Here is a 21,897-nt window from a genome sequence, read left to right on the forward strand (position 1 = left end):
TGGTTGCTCCAGGCCATAGAGCAAGCCAGGTAAGCACCTGAGGAGGTGGAAGGTGAGAAGGTGAGGGCATTTAGGTGGGGCATTAGGTTGCATCCTCTCTACCGGGAGGAGCATTTGCACCTGTCATTCAGGTGCAGATCTGCAGATCAGATCCTCTCTCAAAGCCTTTTACATCAGTGGTGGATGATTGTTTATACTCACACTTACAGGAAGTGTTATTAATGGGGCAGTTTTACACATCCAATAGAAAACTATTTCATAAGTGGCGCCACATGCTGCCAGAGGTGACAAAAAAAAAACACCAAACATTTTCATTCAGGCATTGCCAAAATATACTCAAAAGTTAAGAAAGTGGGCTTCCCTGGTGGCGCAGTGGTTGAGAGTCCGCCTGCTGATGCAGGGGACGCGGGTTCGTGCCCCGGTCCGGGAAGATCCCACATGCCGCAGAGCGGCTGGGCCCGTGAGCCATGGCCGCTGAGCCTGCGCGTCCGGAGCCTGTGCTCTGGAACAGGAGAGGCCACAGCAGTGAGAGGCCGCGTACCCCCCCCCCCAAAAAAAAAAAGTTAAGAAAGTGAAATTTTATGTGGATTGGATATAGGGATACATAAGAAATGATGGAGATCCTGTCTCCAGGAGAAAAGCATCTCCCTGACAGATGAGGATCCAGGGGGAGTTGATTGTACTCTGGAGAGCATTCCTTCTTCCCAAGAATCCTTGTGAGGCACCAAAGGACACTTCTCCATTGGGAAAATGAGGACAACATTACGAGTTTGCAAACTGCTTTGAAAACTGTAGATTAAAAATATAAATGCATATAGGACATTCAAATAACACATTGTATCAGGCCTATTTTTCGTGACTGTATTGGGAAACTTTTATAAATATGTTCAATTTAAACACAGATAGCCACCTCATTGATCGTTAAGCACTTGAAAATCCACCAAGTATAATTTTGGCCAGATTTTCTTACAAACCTTCATGTAACCACTGTAGGGAGACCACCTCTGAACTCCAAGTTCAGTCCCTCAAAGGGATTAAATCTTAACCACACCATCACGTCGACTGCTTTGGCTGATCACGCTCGGTGTCATTAGCATCTATTTAATATGGCAGCTGATGCCTTGTGGCCCCCTGCAAATGGGGGTGAGCAGAGCCTTGGCGAGAAGTGAATCATAATTGCTGGCCGCGGGGCTGTGCGGCGCTGTGACAGCGGCAAGTGGGGAAAAGAGGAAAGCATTAGAGAAGGTCTGTTGTACTGATGAAGTAGAATTCCTAGAACACACTGTGCTATCAAATGAGATTTGGCTCCACAGTGCTGGGAGCAAACAATGGGCTCAGTAGGACCCAGCATTGGTTGCTGCGCATATTCTAGCTCCTTTAGTTGCAGCTGCCTTTCATTCGGGGGAGCAGGAACCGCACTAGAGAATGGAAAGGAGGGGCTGTATTTTTGGGCCAGAGAAATCCAGAGAGTAAGATGTTAGGGAAAAAAACCTAGAGAATTTCAACCAGGATGAATACAATGTTAAGTTATCTTCTCACACTCAACCTGAAAGTCTATAATTTTTTTGGATAAACAGTTATAGAAAGGACTAGTAAAATGTGTCCAGCCTCTTTAGCTGGGTTAGTATAGAGCATGTTTTAGAAAGAACTGGGTGGAGGATGAGTCTTTCTTGGAACTTTAGCTCTGGAAAGGGGTGGGGAAAAGGAGGCTTTAATGCATGGGGGTGGGAATAGGGGCTGCAGAGTCTGAAGTGTTAGGGAGGGTCTCTATTCTGGGTCGTCATCTGCATATGAGCTGAATCCAGGGAAAACAATGAACAGTAACATCAGGAAAAAAATGTTCCAAATCACTTATTACAAAACTACATCTTGCTTTACAAAGAATTATTTGTCAGTCTCCAGATAGGTAATATTCTGTTAGTAGTAATAATCCAGGATATAAGAGTTTGTGCCCAACTTGCAAAATGGAGAGAAGAGAGGCGAGAATCCCTACTCAAAAAGTGCCCGAGGCACCAAAAGACAGTTTGACTGTTGAAATCAAAGACAGTTGATTGTAGCCTGTACAAGTAGGAACAACTCTACCTCATTATGAATGGGGTATTGTCAAACCAGTTTGCCCCTGAAATACTCACTTTAACTTAGGTTTTTAAAAATCCATTTTATCCAAAATATTTGAACAAAATTATGCTGCAGCTGTTACTAACCAAGTACAACCAGAGGTATGAAGTGCACACATTCTGTTTGAGGGTTCACATGAAGGTAATAGGTGCTAATTTTTATAAAGTATGTGTTCAAAAAACACTGCATAGAAACCAAATTTGTGGAGAAAATTCCGCACTCTTAAGAACTGCCTAGGAGGGCGGTGAAGTCCAAACAACCCTGATTTGCCCACCTTCTTGCAAGGTTTCCATTCTTAAGCACCTACACACAAGCATCCATACACTCAAAGCAAACACTAAATGTCTGTTGTGGAGGCTTTGTCACAGAGCCCAGGAACCCAAAATCCCTGAGTACGGAGAAAGCTGGGTTTCCCAACGAGGCCTCCTCCCTAAGCCGGGAGAGGCAGGCTTGGACCTTGGGATGGTCACGGCAGATCCTGCCCATTTCTGCCTTATTTGTTCTGATCACTAGGAGGGTGCCAATTAGCGCCTATTTTGATGACGGTTTTGTGTTGTGGACGTCTGTCCACTAGCATCTGGCTAGGGCCCAAGTCCATTTCACAGGAAACACCAAACAGCTGTCAGATGGTCCCGAGTTTGGGTGAATACCAAACAAACACAATCCTCCCCACCACGGGGGAGGAGGGCCGGCGTTCCCATCATCCATCATCTCAGGAAGTGCGCAGTCTCCAACACATTACCTAACTAACTCCTGATCGGCAGCTCCCTTATTTTTTGTGAATTAGGCTTTGCCCACTGGAGTAAGTACTTAGAATGGATAAATCCAGAATTAACTTGTGTTTGCTTGAGAGCTAACGATCAGCTTGGCCCTTGTGTTTCTTCTTAAATCACTGAACCTCTTTTCTGTCCTCTCATTGCACCCGGGGGAAGTAGGGGGTGAAGGCTGGGTTGGAATAGGGATTCACTTTCCAATCCAACTACTTTGCTGTTCAGTTCTTGGGTTTTGTGAAAAACAAGTGTTTAAAGCCAGTGAATCAGTTTGACGCTTTTAGCTTATTGGTGCATGTAATTAATGCCATATATACCTTAAAGTTTTGTCATATGAACTTTTTGTATTTACACATTGATTTTGAGTCAGGTTAGATTAACAGAGCCCTCTTTGAAATATCGTGATTCCAAATATAACATTAACTACAATCTAGCAGAGAAAACTCCCTCAGTATTATTCCTTTGGAGTTCCTACATGGTCTGTTCCCAGAGTGTAAGAAACCTTGTGGCATAAGCCTGATAAACACAGGCTCCTCACTGAATGCCAGACCCAACAAAGGCAAATTAAAATGGGATCAAAACCTATTCATCTAACACCTACTTAATATTTTGGGATTATCCAGTAGGATCTAATATATAATATAGCTCAATGCATATTGTAGGTGTGTGCTAAGTATTTCCTAAATAAAATGAAGAAATGAATGATTATTCAATCAACTATTTAAAATCAGGCTCTGACACACAGAAGTACCTAGAGAAAGAGACAGAGATAGAAGCAGGCAGAAAGACTCATCTGGTCACTGTCATCTTGTCATTTCAGTTTTAACTTACATGCCAACAACCATGCCCTCCTGGTGACATGAAACACTGAATTTAGCCAATTCTGTTAGGAGAACTTGGTGTCAAATTATAGTAGATAATTTTTATTGCGTGCTTACCACGTACCAGACATCATTCTGGTACATATGGTCTCGTTCAGCCATCAGAATTGCTTTATGAGCTTGGCACTATTAGTATTTCCATTTCACAGGTGAGGAAAACAAGGCCCAGAGAGGTTAAGTGACTTTCCCAAGATCTCACAGCCAACAGAACAGGAAACTCCAGAGCTCATACTTTTAACTCCTCCATCATGTCACCCCTCTAGAAGAAAACTTGACTCCCAAATGCAATTTTAACCCTCAGCTTCATTCTGTGTCTCTCTAGCAGGAATGAGATCTTAGTTGTTTTTCCTGATCTTAGTCTCAGAATTAGGGAAATCATCATCACAGTCAACATTTCTATCAAATTCATGTCAGTCTCCCTACTGCTATGAGCTGGATGCACCGGAACGTTGTAACGTTACCTCCGTAACCCACCGAGGATGCCAACATTACGCATGCCAAAGATAGCTACGGAGATTGAAATTTACTCTCTCCACTTATTGCAGACTCTGGAGTGTGCTTACTCTTCATCTGAGAAAAAGCAGAGCTGGCACTACTGTCAGAAAGTACTTAATGCCACAGTTTAGGCTGCTGTGCGTGCTTCTCAGTATCTTCAGAGGATAATCTATAAAGTGCTGAAATTTACTCACTGAAGGTCTGTAATAGGATAGTGTACTGAAGTTAGAGAACTCTTCCCTGAGGGCTAATTATGCCACGGACTTGGAGGTGAGGCTGTCTGGTCAAACATCTCCCACCCAATGGTGGTTGAAAATTCTTTCTTGACGTTTATAATTTTAATTTAAACTTATTAAAGAAGGTCTTTTAGACTTATTTGACAGAGCTTATTTCAACATATATTGTTCTTTTGCGTGACATAAAAGAAAATATAAGTGAACTTAATTGGATAACGCAGTCTTAAAACTTCTTGTTCGGTGTTGAACCCCTTCTATGGGGTTGGAATTCCCAGTCATGAGTGTGTGTGTTTTTCCACACCATATTGTCCTCTTTGCCATCAAGAGCTTTGGTGATGGACACATTTAAATGTGTTCACCACCTTTCAAAGCAGGTATCAAACTTTTTAACACTATTTAGAGACAGTGACTAGCTGGGCTAGGTTAGCTGCTGACTGTCAGTAGATGGTAAGAGTCTCTATGTTTTTTCAGCTTTCCCGGAATGTAAACAAAAGTAGTTGTGTTGATATCAAGTAACACTAGAGGGCAGCCTGCAAGTTAGAAACCGAGTAATCCTACACCAAGCAGTACCTTGGCATAGTACAATAGATAACAGCAACTCAAATATGGTGTCCCAGTGTAAAAAAAATCATCAGATCATTCTTTAATGTTTAATTTGAATGTGCCTTTAGAAGAAGACTTCAAACAATTTCATGAACGTTTTCTCCCTTCTAGAAACTCCCTTATTTGTTAAAGTCCCCTGAAGATACTTGATGTTTCCAATCCTGTTTTTTTTTTTCACTTCCACTATTCAACCTCTTTTTAAAATGTAAAACAAAACTTTATTATGGAATAAAACTTTCCTGTTAGAAGTTTCATGTAGAAGCCTCTGAAATAAAAATGCACTGTGAAGGGTAAAGACAGACTATCCATCTTTTTAGGGTTCTTTTTTATAGCATAAATATTTATTTTTGAAAATAGTTTTATTTATTATTGAAACTAGTTCGTTTCAACTATTAAAGGCCTTTGGAGGATTCTTGTGGACAACTGTACTGTATCAGTACTTATCTAAAGGTTGAAACCATAAAACGAAATCTGTAATACCTCATTCACCTATCTATTGAAGGTTTATTTCTTCCTAAATAAAATATTACTCAACACATTTTTTCTTCTACTACAATAAACAGTGTTCAATTTTAGCATAATGCAGCAAAACTAGGCTTAGCTGTCTGCTAACACTGGCTTATTAAATAAACAACACAATTTAGGTGTTATTTGTGTTTTGTGAATTACATCATCTGTAACATTTCAGTTGCACAAGGCAACTTAAGAGATAAACACTGGTAAATATGCCCCAGGCAGGGTTAGGAGGAGAGAGGGGAGGAAGGGACAAACACATCTACATTTAGTTTCAGAATTCAAAGACTTGCATAAAGTAAAACCGTTCAGAATGAAAAAAAATAGCAAACAGGTGGCTCCATCTAGGCCCTGATTCTTCCATGAGTGAGTCACGTGCTCTCCTTCCTCCTGTACTTTGTAGCCAGTTTTTATAGATGCACTGGACGGTGCTTCAGTCTTTCTCCTATTATCCACCTCATATCATGGTATTAACCTCCCTAATGTTGGAGAAAGTGGTCCCAGCTGCCAGACCAAATGCAACAGTTTAAATGCTCTTAATTTTAAAATCTTCAGCACTCATTTTACAGAGCTGGGTATGAGCACAATAGAACTCATCCCGGGCTTTGGCGTTTGGCTTCTTATGTGTCATTTACATATGGTTTTATGATAGCTGTTAAATATTAACTATTTTGTCTGTAAACCTGGGTTCCTGTCTTGGCCAGTGCCACCACGATCCACTCAGCTCCCCAGACGTGACATCTTGGAACCATTTTTTACTGCTTCTACCCCCTTATCCCACACGTCCAACTGGTCCCTAAGTCCTGACGGCTGTACTTTGTCAACACACCCAGAATCTGTTTCCCTTTTTTCCACTCACAGTGCTAGCAGATTTATATTTCTAAAACACACATCTGAGGACATCATCATCTTGCTGAAAAGCTTGCAGCCTGCAGCTCCAAGTCCCACCTCTTCAGCAGGGCAGAGCCCTCCACAAGCTACTCTCCATCCCTCTTTCTGTCCGCTGGGCTTTCAGGCCACATCACCAGTCATCAGGAGGCCCCCTTGCTGCTCTGGGGCCAAATCCTGCATTTCTCTGCCTCTGGCCTTTGCTCCTGCCTCTCCCTTAGCCCCACTGCTCTTCTGCCCCTTGCCTCCCATGTACCAAAATCTCACTCATTCTTTAGATGCAGCTGAAATGCTTCCTCCCCAGCTGGACAGAGCACTCCTTCCTGTCCTTAGTATCCTTACCACTCTGCTTTGGGGATGGAGAATAGTCAGACCTCAGACACTATAGTAATTTTTTGCAAATCTAACTTCCTCGATAGAATGTCGACCCAATGTCTGGCCTTGAATGGGTATGCAGTTAATCAGTAAATTCTGAACTAGGTCATCATTGTGTCTCTGCAGTATCGAGAACTTGCCTAGAGTAGGTGCTAAATATCTATCTGCTGAATTAAATGGAACTGCTGCTTTCACTAGACCCAGCAGCGTGGCCCAGAGGAGTAAAGTAACCTTGGTCAGAGGGAAGATCCATTTATGTTGAGCCATCTGGTCTACTTTATTCCTTGCTAAAAGTGTGTTTCTGTTTCATAGGTACAAGCTGCAAGCCCCAGGAGGATATTCCTGCTGAATATCTGGTTCACCCTTCTGTCCCTCCAGTTGTACCCTGCCCCAGGGTCAAAGTTTCCACTTTTATGTTATTTTTATCCCTACTATAAAACAGGACTAGAATCCTAAATAACAACATCCTTCATTTTTCAAATGATGTCCTTTCGGATGACAGACTCAAGGCCCTAAGAGCTGCTGGAGACAATGACCTGCAATAGCATTCCACCCAGGACCAGGAATTTAGGTCCCAATGGCAGTGAACCCTCAGGTGAAGTCCTCGGAAAGCTACTTCTAAGCTTGTTTCGTGGCAGTAGTCAATCTGCATAGTAGGCATAATGTAAAAACATCTTCAGTTGGAAGACTGTAAATTGTTTTCAAAAATTTTTTAAGTATTGAGTAAACCGTACAATGGCACGGAACATAAAAAACGCAGATTCAGAAGGCTGGGGACCTTGTCTCAAGCCCCTTACCAGGGGTATATACTCTTAGGCCAGTCATTTGACCTCTCTGAACCTCGTTTATCTCATCTTTATATTGGGCATAATAATTTCTGCCCTGCCTAACCCAGTTGTAATACTATTAAATGAGGTGATGTTTATAAACACACTTTGAAAAATATAAGCACTATATAGTGAGGTCTTTATTAGTAGTAATAACACTGTTAAATACTGTTGATGTTGATCATCACCACTAAGCCTAAATCTGATACGGGACTTGGCAAGACTCCTTTGTGGGCAGAGCAGTCCTGGGTTTGCGCCTCACGGCTGTAAGCCAGTCTGTCCTCTCCCATCCTGGGAAGGCCGGCACTTGAAACACAGGCAATAAGAAACAATGAAATATGCCAATGCATTATGATTACTTTTAATAGAATGAGCCCTCCAGTGAAGACTGGGTATGGTTGACAACAAGCAAGAAAAGACATTGCCCCAGTCCTATGTTGGAAACCTTTGCAAGCTCTGCTCAGAGGAATTTGCATTTCAATAACAATGCGATAATGTCAAGCTGTTCACAACATTGCAAAGCGTTCTCTTGCACACCTGGCTTGGGGAACTGGAAGTGGCTGTTTTCTAACAGCAATGGCAGTTCTGTTGTCCTTTTCATTCTTGGGAATGGATGTGTTTGGGCAGTATTCACAGGTCTTGCGTTCTGGACATGACAAAATATGAAAACGAAAGCCCCACACTCCAAGATCTCCCAGGAGAATTAATTAATCAACATATTCAACATGTTGAACTTCCCCTCATCACAAACGAACGGAAACACCATGTAGATAAAAGTTGACTTTTTAATAGAAAACTTTTCCCTGTACGCTGAACATCATTTTTAAAAAGACAAGTATCCAAAAGATGTTTGTTACCTTCCTCTTGGCTACATATGAAACTACTCTGTTCCTTCTAGATGACACCAGTAGCATCTCCTCTTGTCTGGGCAAACATGGGATCATAACACAGGGTTGACTTAATTTATATTAGAAGTAAAACCATGTTGCATGCAGTGGGACAAGCATCTTGCCAATTATTTCAGATAATCACTACCCTAGAACACAGTACAGCAAATAATACCAATCAACTTAGGTAATTTCTCATTAAGACGCTTATAGATCAGTAAGCTTAATTGTAAAATCTAAGCATTTATAATTCGTAAGCACAGATTATGCTGAACTAGACAGGTTATATGCTACTAAGAGTTTCGTGTAAGCTGCAAAATGATTATTCACTCAGTAGTTTAGTCCATAAGTTGGCATTAATATACTACACCTAACTTTCATTAGGCCTCTCTAGTTAAAAGTTGAATGTAAACAGCGCATTAACATCACGGTTCAGCTTCTTGATATCTGTTCTAAAACTCATGACACGGGAAAAGTACTGTAAATCAAAAGTTAGGCCTGTTTCTCTCCAGTGCCTATAGTGTTCTGGTCGTTACGGTTAGCACTCGGTAAAGAGTACTTTTAGGCGAAGGAAATACCACTTGGTCCAGTATCCCCAGCATAAGTGGCTTTCATTTGAAAGAACTGGGGCACTGCTCAAAGCCCCATTCAATCTTTGGAAGGCATGGCCTCGAATCCAGCTAGGAGCCAGTATATATCAACAATTTTGATAGGTAAATTCCTTTAAAATAAAAAATGATTCCTCTAAAGATTCAAAACACTCCACATCACTTATAAATTTCAGCTGTTCCCCAAGTGATATTTCATTCTTTATATGATCCGTCTGCAAATGATACAGAATCACATTTCTCATAAAATAAGAACCTAGTATGGTTTGCATGGCAAGATAATGGAAGCATGTTCAAGTCACCACTGTCTGAAAATGTTCCAGCAAAATGCAGCCTCCGAGGCATGGATGCCTTGGAGACACCAAAAAATCTGTAATCAGAAATCATTAATTAAGGTTACCTAAAGTCTACATTGTATTTGACTGACAGCCTCACATAAGCACTGCTTACTTTTCGTAAGGCTGCAGCGTGCAATGTCGTCTCTGACCAGATACCAAAGAGTAATCACAACCTTGTCATTGTTGACAGGACAGCAAACTGAATTCCCACAAACTCTTCTTCGAACAAAAAAAGCTTCTGATCTGAAATATTAATCCCATTGTCCTCCCCACTCCATGCTTTTTTCTTTTTTCTTTTTTTTTTTTTTAAAAACTATCTTAAAAGAATACTCTAAAACAAGCAGGACCTATTTTCTGACCCTGCGGAATAATCAGGGGTCCCTAATACTGAATTTACAAATGGATATTTTCTTTGCTTCACAGAGATATTTGAGGGGGAGGTGGGGGAGGTCTGGGGGGATAATTGCAGCCTATGCGTAAGCCAGACCACATGATCAAAAACTGCTGTGACACTTAAAAGTGTTTCTCCACAAGGAATTCCTGTGCCCAGAAGCCTGGTGAAGCCAGTAGCAATTAAGGCCATGTTGTCCTTTTAATTTACTTCAAATTATTGGCCTCTAAGATCAATCATTTAGTGTGGTTGAGTAAGGGAGGGGTCAATATAATAGGCACGTGCATTAAAAATTCTTGTTGATCTTAAACAAAAATTTTGGCAGGCTGGATCCGGGGAAATTTAAAACGGCTGCTTTGAAGCTCACCCTGAAATAAAAACTAGTTATTTTCTAGTTTAAAAAAAAATGACTAATATTCTAGATGAGGCCCATTTGTAATGAATTCAAGGTTTTCTTCTTCTGAAATCGCCTGGATTTTCAGTTGCTGCACTGCATGTCCTGAATTCAGTGCTGTTTGCTTCAAGTGTGAGATGGTTTTATTTTATGTTTTAATTTACAAAGGAATTAAATGGCTGGGCTTAGACTGATGGAGGAGTCCTTGAAAGTCCACTCGAGAAATGGGAACTAAAACATTAAGAAGTGTACCAGTATCTGTTACACAAGGCCAACTCTACCTAACAAAGGAGAGCTGTGTTCTTCATCACACACGAAGCACATAAATCATGGGGTGCGTGTATCTCCCTCTTGTAGCAATTTAGTCCTCCAGATCTTTTCTTGACCAGGTCACACGAGATGTCCGCCACTGGAGAGCTTTTTCCTCATCAACCCGAAATAGCAAGATATTATAATCACAGGAAGAAAAAAACGCTCAGACACTCAAGAGCTGGCAAAACAGTAGACCTTTGGGCCAGTGTTGCAAAATGCAGTCAAATGGTCTCTAGCCCTTTAGGAATGTGCGTCGAACCAAAGAAAATAAAGGCGAAACCTGAAGGAAAGCACGAGTGTTTACATGGCCGTACCAAAGCACAACATACAACACTCGTGAGGTCATTTTATTTATTTAGCCATCTGCAGAGCCAAAACCAAGTTGTGAAACTGAGATTTGAGCGAAGTCAGGAATGGCCTCGTTTACCTCCACGTTTAGAGGCAGCCTTAATGAAGAGTTCGTACCCGTTGGCTTTCTTGTCGAAAGATGAAAGTGACATCAGCCCCTGGACTGTAATTTTTTACCAAAGACTGAGTAAGAGGCAAATCCTGGAGTAAATTATCAGCTTGGATGTGCACGTAACAAGGTCCAGAGAGACCCTCTCAGAAGTTGCCTCTTTCAATCCAACGCTGAATTATACGAGAAGCGGTTTTCAGTGCTTTCAGAAGACCACAATAGCCAAAATCACTGCAAGCCTCGCAAGCCTAGTAGATCTCAAACCTTTCCCAAGACATCCCAACACTATCTGAGGCCCTGAAACTATGGCAACCGAATAAGAAAGTAGCCTCCATGATTAATAGATGAAGATCCCAGCGACAGTGTCTAGCTAGGGCCATCCTTCATGATGCGAGAAGAATTAGCACAGAATCCATCTCAGAAACCATTAACAAGTATTCTTCTTATAAAAATCCACCCAACTGCCATTCTGCTACCTATACCCCAGTTTAGAATGCCGTGAACAGTTCGGTTTCTAGTTATCGCTCACTCTGCAGAGATGAGAATGTTTTTAGTAACTCAGATGCTCACGTTTTTAGAATAATGAAAGGCTTAATAGGCTGGTGTTCCACCTAGGTATCTGAGGCCTAAGAACAAAGGCATTCAAACACCAAAGTATGTGAATGAAGTCAAGTGGCTCTCAGGGTAAAAAGGAGAGACAGTTGTTGGATTGTTCTGAGTGTTTTTTTGTGGAGTGCAGTTTCTCGTAAAGCATTCCATTTTCAGGAAAGGAACGTTTCCATTCACCAGCTCCATCAGTATTCTCTTACTTTCCCCATTCAAGGACGGTAGGAGTCTGGGGGTGAGGCAAGCCCTAGAGTCGCTGCAATATTAATGAAGAGATTGAGTACGCTCCTGAAAAAAGGACTCGGGAACAGGAAAAAGCAAGGAAGAATAGATCCACAGAAAGCCTGGCTTTAAAACTCTCATATAACATTAAACCACAATTAATATATCCCTTATTTCCCAGTCCCTCAAATGCTTATTTTCCAATGGCATGTTTTCATTGTGTTCAATGCCAGATCCTGTTCTGTTCTATAAATGCTTCAAATCAAATCATGGCCAAAGGCTTGGTCTTAAACACGTGGGAGGGCAGAAGGGATAAGAGAGGGATAAATGGCATCAATTTTAGAGATTCTTCCGCTAAGGTTTTTGAATTGGCTTGGATTCTTTGAATTAAAGTTTCTGCAGATGGCAATTATAGGTTAGTTGGAAACCACTAGCAAGCGCTGAGTCATATTAAATGAAAGCCTCAGGTCTCAAGGCTGTATGTGGAAACATCTATTACTAACAGTACTTTCAAAGCAACAGTCGCACACTGGCTGCTCCACAGGACCTGGTCCTTCAGTCTTTGGGGCATGTGAATTGCTGATTTATTCCCCTCTCTGTATGTCCTCTTTCCACTTGCAAAATTGAAGAGAAAAACATTTTCCTAGATGAAAATAACTGTAATTCTAAGCCATGGAGGGATTCCTGTTCCTTCAGGGAACTGCAGCGATAATATTGCCCCTTTTGCTGTGCTTCTGAGGAGTCAGATAAGATAAGAAACTGTATGATTATCATTTGAATCAAATTTCAGGTTGTATAGCAATATATCAGCAGTAGAGTAATCACTGTCTCCACTGCAGTCAGGTGACTATTTCCTTGCATTTGGTGGGGAAGGTAGTGGTTCGCTTCTGCGTGGAGATTCAGGTGCTCCCAAACTGTCACTGTTTCAGGCTTGGCCAGGGAAGATTGACCTGGCAAATATGGCCACCATAAAGACCCTCATGCAGTAGTCCCAGCCATAGCCTCTTGGAGAAGTTGATTGACAGCCAAGCTTCTCCCCTATGTGGTCCTTGGGGTCAATTCAACTCATCCCTGAACAGTCATTATGGGCAGCTCTCAGATTTCAAATGTGGGTACTCTCAGATTCTTTAGTGGGTGTATTTTACTTACGGTGTGAATGTTTCTTTCCAGTCCAAAGGTGTTTTCTTCGCATCATCTCTTTATGGCACAGATTTGTAAGGCCATTTCCTTTTGTACTCTCCCCACCAGGGCACTCTCCATGACAACTGTCACCCAAATAAAAATAATACTTTATATTTAATGAGTGTGTGTAGTGTATCAGGCATTGGGCCATGAAACTTACAGATGTCATATTTACTCTCCTCGACAACTGTAATACAAATGTAAACTGTAGCATTTTACAAATGGAAACTGAGGCAGATAAGTAACTGGCTCAAAGTCACACTATTTGTAAATGGCAAAAAATGGGATGCAGTCTGTGTTGTGTCTGCCTAAGATGTGTGACCTCTGCATCACCTCCAGAGCTGTCTACAGCCCTCCCTCCAACAGTTCCTGCACATTTTTTATAAACTCATGCCACAAAATCGAATGAATTTGCCCTGTATTTGGTGGGGAAGATAGTAGCAAATAGCAAAGATCAAAACTTCTTTCCTCTCACTCCTAGTTCGCCCTGATGTGTCTGTTCTACGTTAATGCTTTCACTGACATGAGCTGTGTTAGAACTTACCTGAGCAAAAACAAGCCCTTACTTTTTTTTTTTTATAATGCCTGGCAGAGTGCCACTCCTATGACCTTGCCCAATTCATTGGTCACATTGGAAACAATCATTAGTTGACACGGTTGGCATCTGATTCATAAAGTTGCCATCTGTACACTACGTAGATTGTGCATTTTCAGTGAATTTGAGGATCTTACTTAATTTCATAACGTGGTTTACATTAAAATGACATCAACACAGTATAATCTTTCTTTTATGATTTAGAAGACAATGAAGCAGGGTCTCTGCTAGGCCTGGGGTCTCCGGAGCGGAGAAAGGAGTCAGCATCAAACTTTTCAAATTTCCAGACTGCATTTTAAAAAAATTAATTAATTTTTGGCTGTGTTGGGTCTTCGTTGCTGCGCCAGGGCATTCTCTAGTTGTGGCGAGTGGGGCTACTCTTCGTTGAGGTGCGCAGGCTTCTCATTGTGGTGGCTTGTCTTTGTTCTGGAGCGTGGGCTCTAGGTGTGTGGACTTCAGTAGTTGTGGCACGTGGGCTCACTAGTTATGGTTTGAGGGCTCTAGAGCACAGGCTCAGTAGTTGTGGCTCACAGGCTTAGTTGCTCCACAGCATGTGGGATCTTCCCAGACCAGGGCTCGAATACATGTCCTCTGCATTGGCAGGCAGATTCTTAACCACTGCGCCACCAGGGAAGTTCCAGAGTGCATTTTGTATTTTACCGAATACAGCTACATTCATGATTTCATATTATTCTCCCAGCAGTCCTACTAGATAGAAAGCATAGGTTTACTATTCACAATTTTTATTTAAAATAATGCAGCTTGAGAAAAGTGGCTTGTCTGTTGCAGTGAGTCTGGAACACAGGTTGTCCAACTCCAACAACAGGGTCTTCAACAACAGTTATCACTGCACTGGGACAGGATAGAAAGGTGGGTTAATGGGCATACTATTTCCTCCTGGTAGGAAGTTGAATTTTATTTAATATATTTATTTATTTATTTTTGGCTGTGTTGGGTCTTCGTTGCTGCGCACGGGCTCTCTCTAGTTGCGGTGAGCGGGGGCTACTCTTCGTTGCGGTGCGCGGGCTTCTCATTGCAGTGGCTTCTCTTGTTGTGGAGCACGGGCTCTAGGTGCACGGGCTTCAGTAGTTGGGGTGTGCAGGCTTAGTAGTTGTGGCTTGCGTGTTCAAGAGTGCAGGCTCAGTAGTTGTGGCACACGGGCTTAGTTGCTCTGCGGCATGTGGGATCTTTCCGGCCCAGGGCTCAAACCCATGTCCCCTGCATTGGCAGGCCGATTCTTAACCACTGCGCCACCAGAGAAGCCCCAGAAAGTTGAATTTTAAAAACTACTATTAGCAAACTCCAAAAAGGCAAGAAGGTTCTGTGGCCAGTGGTTAAAATGCAGAACAAATGAGTCCAAGGTCAAAAGCTCAGTCTCCGTAAGTGCTGGCTGTCTTCTTAGCTCTGTTTCTCAGAAGGGTGATTCTACCTAACTCACATTCCCTCCAGCTTCAACCAGGTGTCCCACAGATGTGTGCTCTTGGCTATAGAAGGGGACTGACTGGACGTGAGTGTGGGAACGAGCAGGCTTCAATCCATCAAGAAGACTGGAAAAACAACCCAGAGTGAATGCTCCACTGATGGTGCATGAGACACATCACCTGTGTGCATGGAAGACAGTGTTACACACACACACTCATGCAGGCAGAGAGGTGTCTCATTTGATGGACATATATCGTAGAAAAACAAGAGCAGGCAAAAGAGATAAAGACGGGTTGTTTGCAAAAAGATTCACTCTTCATTCATTCAACAAATACTTGTTATGAGAGCGCTGTGATATGCCAGGCACAGGTTTAGGTGCTGGAGATACAGCAGTGAAAGAAACATAATGGCATTGTGTCTAGCAGAAGACAGAAAATAAATGAGGACCACAGACAGTTTGTCAGGATGTGAAAAGTGCTAAGAGGAAAAAGAAAAAAAACCTGAGGCTGTCCACTGGGGTAAGGAGTGTTGCGACAAAAGGGTGAAGCAAATATGATCAGGAAAGGCTTCACTGAGGAAGTGACATGTGAGCAGAGAACCTGTAGGTGCAGAGAAGCAAATCCTGCAGCTCTCTGGGCAGAGGACCGCCCCAAGCCTTGAAAGGGCAAGTGCAGAGAGACCCTGCAAAGGGGCCCGGGGGGAGCACGCCCAGCATAGTCAAGTGACCCCAAGGAGGAGTGGAGGTCAGAGAGGTGGGGACCCGAGTGCAGATCATGTGGAACCACAAAGGCCATAGAAAGAACTCTGGCTTTGACTGGAATAAGATGGGAAAGCATTTGAGCACATGTAACCTGATCTGTAAAAAAAAAAAAAACTATATCACTTCAGCTGCTGTGTTGAGAAAAGACTGTAGGGGGCCAAGAGCAAAGCCCAGAGACTAGCTGGGAGCCTAACACAGTAGGTTCCCCAGCAGGAGGAGACAGTGGCTTGGCCAATGTGAGGGCCACTGAGCTGGAAGACCTAGAGGGAGTCTGCATGCTTTCTGAAGGTGGGGCTAACAACACGGCAGCTAGAATGGATGCAGATACCAGAAAGAGAAGAGTCAAGGATGACTCCTGAGTTTTTTGGCGTGAGCAAACTCAAAGGATGGAATTGCCATTTACCAAGATGGAGAAGATGATAAGAAAAGCATGTGTGGAGGAGAAAGATCCAGAACTAGGTGTTTGGAGCATTTGGGTTTGAGATGTCTATTAGATTCTACCCCCTGTAGGCATTGTGTATATCACAGATCCAGGAGAGAGGTCTGGGCTGAGGGGGTTATTTGGGAAACATCAAAGTATTGATACTTGTGTGTGACGTTCTCCATTAGTGTAATTAGAATTATTCTAATAAAAAGGTTTGCAAGAACTCATCTGCTTCACAAAGCAAGATAACCTTGTGTATAAACTATATTGTAATAGTCCCATGCTGAGAAGTATCCCGAACTCACTTCTCCCCTTGAGGTTTGTGTGGTATGACATCTTACTTGCCCATTTCAAAGGGATTAAATGCCTCCCTCCCTTCCCTACCTTACCATATCCCCAAGAGGCAAATGTGTGGTTGCCAGCAGAGAGCAGCTCAGTTACAGCACATTTTAAGGCAGAGGAGAAAAGCCTTCACTCTGGAATAGAAATCTCTCAGAGACAACTTGGCTCCAGGGCACCCCAAGAGAGTGGGGGGCACTGATACGGGAGGGCCCAGCAGGATGCTTCCAGGCTTCCCCTTCCCCTGGAGATGTGAACACCCAGGGAACACTCGCTGTGGGACGAGGGCAGTGAACTGTCGAAACTTAAAGTATGTGTGCAGGGCGGGCGGCAGCGCCGAGATACGTGCAGGCTTTTCCACCGTCGCAAACGGCAGATGCCTAATTAAAGCATTTGCAATTAGTTTGGCTTGTTCTGTGATTCCTTTCTGCAAACAAATATGATGGGAGAATATATTAGCTCTTGGCAAATCTAGTTCTAAAAAAACTTTCTCTCCCGTGATTACTCTTTTGTCCTGCTCAGAAAAGAGCTGAAGCACTATGTACACACCCTGAAGTATGTGACTTGCCTCCTTGTCCAAAACAGTATTTTTCCTTCCATTTCATAAAGGAGTGCAACTACCCATTTGCCTTTAAAGCATGAGGATTTATTTTGAATTTAATACAAGTTCTTAATTTGGGTTTCTTAATTTTATTCAATGAATGTAACAGTCTTCCTAATTCTTGCCATCCTTCTGATTCAACACACTTGGCAATGTTATCCACCTCCTCAGAATGCAAATGCTATATTTTTTTAATGATGGGAAAAGCATTCACTAGACTTCGAAAGAACTCTAGGGGTGTTTGTGTGTGTGTCTCTGTGTGTGTAAATAAAGAGTTGCACTTATTGCCACTTTACAATAACCACTTACTTGAAGGCATAGATTTTCTTTTTCACTGTAGGGGGAAAAAAAGCCTAGGTCTATTCTAAGTGGAGAAATGTGAACTGTTTGGGACTATTTCTTTCATTTATTCATTCAATATTTACTTGAGTTTCTACAGTGGTTCTTATGAATTTTTAACCTATTTAAACTTAGATGTTTTATCCAATAAGTATATTCTGCAGGTAGCTACTGAGATCATGATTTTGGGTGTCCGCTGAACATTTACATATGTGGATTATATGCATTATGAGAGTGTGGCCCATCTCTAAACGGTGATAACTGCAAAACAGAACGCTTTGGGAAGATTGTCACCAAACAGTGTAAATAAGAAACATGAACTAGAATGCCTCTTTATATCAAGTTGAAAAAAGACATAACACAAAAAAAGAGGTTTAAATCTGTTGGTCATTCATTTCTCCTTTCAGATTGGTCTGCAAAGTGCCTCATCTAAGAATGTCCTAAACCCAAAATAATAACAGAGAGTGGGGGGTTACTCAAGAGTTGAATAAAAGTCACCATATAAACAAGCATGGGTAAACCAAATTCAAATAATTAGTGCAGTTATTTTTTAACAGATGGTTTAGGTTAATAGGTGGAGACACAGTGTTGCCACTGTAGTATTTAAGGTTAGGTTAATAATTAACTTTCGTGCCTGGAGTAGTTTAATCAAAGCTTACTGTAAAAACTGCTCCATGCAGACTAAACAGGGTATTCAAAAAACCATGCAAAATACTTGCAATCTTGACCTCTGGTAGTCATTTGGAAAAAGTGTGAAAAAAGAAGATGTTTTCATTTAGAAATGTGCACTAGTATCTTTACTTTGGGGGAAAAACCTTCATAAAGGGTTCATATTATCTGGAACCAACAATCTTCTCCCTGCCATGAGAGTAGCTGACTGTGGACTTCAAATGCCCAAGATGTATGTTGAAAGGAAGACCAGACAATTATCAGGATTAGAGGAAGGCAAGGCAAAGGCACTCGACCTTCGTACCCGGAAAGACTTCAGAACCGGCGCTGGGGGGCATTAAATAGCTTTTCTGAGACCTGCTGGCAGAACACTGTAACAGGGTTAAACATCTTTTCAGATACCAAGCAAAGAAAGTTGGGCGTACATGTGAGAAAGTGTGTCTGTATGAGTGTCTTTGCGCCCCTGTGTTTTAAACCTTTCATGGATCACATTCAATTGCAACTTGATTTTCATCCAGCCTAGGCAAGAGAGTGATCCCACTGTGGCCGTCCCTGGCCACCACATTCCCAAAGCAGACGCCTTTCTCCCAAGGACCGATGCGGATTGGTAGCGGGGCTGCCCCCTGCAGTACAGGCAGGAGGCGGCCCCTGGAAATGCTCGCCTTGGCCGTGAAAACGTTCCTACCCCGCTCCACGCACACCTGATTTCCTGCTCTGCCCCTCCTTGAACACCTGCCGACTGGAAAACAGCGCGAGGGGTGCAGGAGGCTGGGATGCTGAGCTTGGAGCCAGCGAGCCCGGGCCCGTGTCCACACGCACCCGCGCGCCAGCCGCTTCCACAGTGGCCGCGCCAGCCGCTGTCCACAGTGGCCGCACCAGCTTCCTGAGTGCTGCGCTGAACTTCCCCTTCTCGCCCCTCCCCACGCCCACCCCTTGCTCAATTGCTTGAGAGACTGGGCCAGCAAGTGCAGCGCCACGACCCCAACCAAGCTGACCACCGGCCGGGGTGGCACCCTCCGAAGGGCCGGCTCCTACCTCCTAGCCGTACGTATCCTGGGTGGTTCGCCCGCCTCCCTGGGGGTTCCGTTTCCCGCGGGCTGCACATGCTGAGCCCCAATTCTGTAGTGCCCCCCACCCCTGGCCTTCAGAGAAACTTTCCAGAAGCGCCTGGTCGAGTGACCCCGCGCTGGAAAAAAAGGAGGCGGCGCTGGGCGGAGGGGCGGCGAGGGAGCGGGAAAGAGGAGTCCTGTTTCCTTTCCCCCATACCCACAAATCCAGACTGTTCCCTGGCTCCCCCTGTACCGTTACGGTCGTGGGAGGAGGGAACGGATCTCAGGATCCTGCTTTGCACCGTGTAACACAGTGGGGAGCTGAGAAAAAAGCGGAGCATCTGGGGGAAGAGACACTTGCCATCCCAGCAGGGTCGTGCAGAGTGGGTGGGCACTGTCGGGCTTGCTCCCGAGCGCCCCACTGCCAGCGAAGCAGCGCTCTAGACGCAGCAAGTAGTCCGGACAATCCAGAACCTGGGGCCCGGGCAGAGCTCTCGTCTGGTTAGCAAGCACTGAGCCATCTCTTGCCTGGTCTTCTCACCCTTCCCCCTCCCGGGACACCTTCTTTCCAGAGAGGGACCTCGTAGATTCTGGAAGACGGCACAGTGGGCGCCAGTCCCGGCGTGGCGGGTTCTGTGCTTGAGGGGGACACAGACGCGACGGAGGCTGTCTTCGCCGCCCAGGAGGGAGCTGCGGCGGGGAATAGGACCCAGGGCGGGGGCGCCGCGGCACACTGGGAGGAGGCCACTCGTTCGAGCAAACAAAGCCCGGAACCTCTGGTGCCAGCGTCCGAGGGAGCCGGGATGTCACCAAGTGGTAGGGTGCGCGAGTGCCAGGGCCATTACAAGTTTCCCGCACTCCACTGAGCCCAGCCCAGACCCCGCACCGACAACAAAAGATTCTCTTTGCTTCCCCACCGTATCTGCGGAACCCCTGAACCCAAACCTCGTGCCGAGCGAAAACAGCGCTCTTCTACCCAACCTCCTCCAGCCCTGGAGGGCAGAACCCCTTCCCCTGCCTTCGCACCAGGACCGGGCACTTCCGAGAATCTCACCCTTTCAGGGCTTGTCTGCTGCCTGCTGGCCCGAAAGTGAGGACGAGCCCCCGGGTACTGCATACACATCCCAGGGCCAGGGAGCTATCCGCGCGGTTGGTGTCCCGGGCGGCGCCTGGCGTGTGCGCAGCGCGGGTGGGGAAGCTCGCGGCACGGAGCCCGGCGGTCTCTGGGGCGCAGGGTGGAGAGGAGCAGCGGGCAGGGCTCGCGACTGCTCCCCCAGGGCCGGGCAACGCTCGGGAGACTGACACAAGACAAAATAAAACGCAAGCACCACAAAGCCGAGACAGGGCGTGCGGACCGCGGCCCCGGGACCCGCAGGAGGGAGCCGAGCCGCCCGGGAGGTGGGGCGCGCCGGGGCGCCCCAGCCGTACCTTTTCGGTGCATCGACGGGCAGGCGGCCGGGGCTCGGAGCGGGCTGGTACAGCGTGTATCCCATTTAGTAATCCATTATCGAGGGGATCTCTCCGGGCCGCGAGCTGCGCTCTCTCCTTCGCAAGCCTTTGTCATTCCTACATGTGTGCTTGTCTCTTTGGGATAACAGTCGCGGCGACTACTTTCTGGGATGCAAACGCGCTGTATTCATCTCCAATGACAGGCGGAGAAGGGGAGAGGAAGAAAGAAAGAAAGAAACCAACAAGAAAGGAGTAAATGTTCAAGAAACTCTTCTCCAAATCCAAATTCCACTTGGATTCCACTCCGGCAATCCCTTCGGTGGTGTCTGCGCCGATTAACAAGTCATTTCAGGGTGGGGGGGGCGGGGTGGGGGCTGGCGCAGGGGTTCGCCCTCTAGCCCCGCTCCACGGCTGGGAGCGCTACGCCGCGGGTGTGGCAATGCTGGCCGCTGCCGCCGCTCCTAAGCGGACATCGCGGGCGGTCGGCCCCGCGGAGAAGCGCCGCTGCTGCGTCCGGAGCGCCTGGACAGCCGAGTGCGTGGGGAGCGGAGTTGGCTGCAACCTCACCCCGTGCGGCTCACTACTCCTCTGTCACCCGAGAGGCCGCCGCTCCGGGGCGGAGCCAAGTCCCGGACTGGATTGCGCAGAGCGGACTCTCCTCCTGCAGCCCCGCCTCCTTTGGCTGGCGTCTTCTCCGACCCAAAGGAGAGCTGCGGTCTATGTGTGTGAACACTAGCGAGCGAGGCGGAGAGACGGAGAACCTACGCGGTTTGGCCGCAGGTGGAGCCTTGGATCGACCGGCCAGCGCAGCTTCCTTCCACCACTATTCCCGGCCCCGCCGCGCGCTCGGCCGAGGTCCCCGCGGGGGCGATGCCGGCAGGAGGCCAGCCCTTGCCTCCCCCAGCCCCGCATTTGCTCTAGCAAAAAAAAAAAAAAAAAAGAATCCCGGACAGCATTGCTGAGCTCTGACAAATCAGAAAAATTAATAAAAATAGACGTAGTGCAGGAGCGAGTTACAAGAAAGGATTTCATCGATTATTTTAAATGGAAAAGTTTTAAAGGATGAGGGTGAGTGAACGGCGAACCTTTCTAATTCTGATTACTGTATCAAGAGGTAGATTCCAGAAGTGATGGACGCTCTGCGCAC

General features: G+C 45.1%; 1 protein-coding gene across 1 annotated transcript in view; it reads right to left on the reverse strand.

The window, feature by feature from the left end:
- SEMA6A (semaphorin 6A) overlaps positions 1 to 21,535 on the reverse strand; it is a 127,910-nt gene extending 106,375 nt beyond the window's left edge. The window contains exon 1 of the mRNA XM_029218103.1: positions 20,730 to 21,535. The gene's annotated coding sequence lies outside the window, so the exon portion shown is untranslated. The remainder of the gene's footprint in view (positions 1 to 20,729) is intronic.
- Between the last annotated feature and the right edge of the window lie 362 nt (positions 21,536 to 21,897).

This window comes from Monodon monoceros, unplaced genomic scaffold, assembly GCF_005190385.1.
Source record: "Monodon monoceros isolate NGI ecotype Baffin Bay Population unplaced genomic scaffold, NGI_Narwhal_1 Super_Scaffold_12, whole genome shotgun sequence".
NCBI classification, from domain to species: Eukaryota; Metazoa; Chordata; class Mammalia; order Artiodactyla; family Monodontidae; genus Monodon; species Monodon monoceros.